Source organism: Poecilia reticulata, unplaced genomic scaffold (assembly GCF_000633615.1).
Source record: "Poecilia reticulata strain Guanapo unplaced genomic scaffold, Guppy_female_1.0+MT scaffold_1729, whole genome shotgun sequence".
In the NCBI taxonomy this organism is placed as follows: Eukaryota; Metazoa; Chordata; class Actinopteri; order Cyprinodontiformes; family Poeciliidae; genus Poecilia; species Poecilia reticulata.
The window spans coordinates 1-2032 of record NW_007616460.1 but is presented as its reverse complement, the minus strand read 5'-3'; the positions used below and the strand labels follow the sequence as shown (position 1 = coordinate 2032).

At 38.4% G+C, this 2032-nt stretch overlaps 1 long non-coding RNA gene across 1 annotated transcript; it reads right to left on the bottom strand.

Annotated features, from left to right (window-relative positions):
* Positions 1-807: 807 nt before the first annotated feature.
* Positions 808-2021, bottom strand: LOC103461480 (uncharacterized). Its single transcript, XR_001776381.1, has 2 exons — positions 1920-2021; positions 808-970 (listed from the first exon to the last, which is right to left on the bottom strand). It is a non-coding gene; the product is annotated as an uncharacterized LOC103461480 (long non-coding RNA).
* Positions 2022-2032: the final 11 nt, after the last annotated feature.

Genomic DNA, 2032 nt, shown 5'->3' with positions numbered 1-2032 from the left:
AAGAAAGCAGAATTGGATAAGGCTTTTATCCAAAAAGTCTCCTGTAAAGTGACCATCATCCAGAAAGGTTTGAAATAAGTTCATCCAAAACTGTGCACTCTGTTTGCGGAGGATTGACCACCAGCCTTCTATGCGCTGGTTGGATGTACTTCTTCCATAAAGGAAACTTTTGTCCCCTGCAAAACTGTCTGTGTGGTTTCGCCGCAGAAATATCTGCATTTGTTCAACACAAATGTTTTCTGTGCCTCTGTCAGCACGTATCCTCTCTGGACATCCGTYGACGCATAAAACTGTTTYCAAATAATAACTTGCAATCAGTTTGGAGTCATTGTTTGTGGTATAAGCCTCCATCCATAAAACATGTCGGCTAAAACCATCTATACAACCACTGATAGCAATACCATAAGGTTTTAGTTTATCATAGCCATCCATGTGCCAGAGCGCATTTGGTCCTCTACAATTGTACTGACGTCTTCTCAACCGTCGTGCTCGTCTCAGTTCCACACCTTCTGGGTCAAACAATTTGATTAAATGTCTCACAGTGTCTTGTGACACCACAAATCCACGTTGAACCGCACGAAGATGTAGCCACCGATAACCTTGCATTTGTCCATTAGTCATTATTTGTTGTTGGACAAAGGCCAGCACTTCTTCGAGGTCAGACTGATTCTTTCTTCTAAACAGCCCAAGTCTTCTGCAAATTCTTTTTAGAGTTCGATTACTTAATATAGTATGATGACTGTGCGCTAAAATGTGAAGGATTTCTTTGTTACTTAAAGACAGTCTGAAGTAAAGCGTAATGATGTCATCCAAATCTGACATTTTATAGCTTCTTTCACTTTAAGAAGGGAACAGTCTTTAGCAGAAGGCCTTTTTTTCCTTTTTTGGACAGTTTTTTGCTTCAGCAGAAGTTGAAAACAGCAATTCCGTCTCCATAATTTTCCAGCTTTGCTGCGACATCACAGTCAATCTGCACACAAACAGATGAGAAAGGACAATTATTTACACTGCAAATCGATGTTAAAGTTACCCTTAAGATTGTATCCTTAGGTCCCTGCATAAAGCGATTTACTGTTTTGGGGAGAATTACAGTAATAGCAGCAGAAAAATGTTCAATCCTCTATTTTAATGAAAAAGAGGAAGGACTGGATTGATTAGCATGCAAGTATAAAAACAGATTTGGAAATATACAGTATCTTTAAGGTAAAAGGTGTCATGCATAAAAACACACAAGGAAATATTGTTAACAGTTCATTTTTATTAGAAACATTAAACATCACATTAAGTTTGGTTTTGTTAAATGAAGCCTACCATTGCCACACCTGTGCAATAAATGTACTGATAGTGAAGCTCAGGGAGTGAGATGTAATTTCAGTCCAGAGCTGACACATCACAAAATGCAGGAAAATTATTTCGTGGTTTTCATAATGTAACTTTTTTAAACTCCGTAACACAAACATACGGTAAGACAAAATAATATATGCACTTTGGTGTTGGCAAATATGGTGAAGGGATCTTACGATCAGATCTACAGCCAGCCGCAGATCGGTGGCTGTATGACTTGCACCAGATCGATGCAAGTCATACATTTTCCTTTTAAATATTTGCATATATAAACGTTTCTGTCCTCCACTGAACTAAAGGTTGCACAAACAGCAGACATCTTATTTAGAAGGTGGCTGACACAGCTAACYTTAGTTTCATTATAAAACATTCAAACAGAAAAACAWTAAAATAAACGCACCAAACACTTACGGGACAATTCCAGCAATCAACAGCTGTTCCRTCCTTTATTCAGCTTTGTGATTTATCATTGCAAATCATGCTTATTCCTATAACCGCGCAAGCTAACAAACATGCTAACAACTAGCCATAACCGTTGTATTTAGAGACCAAACTATCTCATTTGATTTACTCACCTTTTGTTCTTCCATTAGTGCAATGGAAGCTTCGGGGACTCCTCTGGCACGTAAAAAGTCACTTAAATCAGACATCTTTCTCCAGAACGTCAGTTAGCTGTCCGCCACAACTC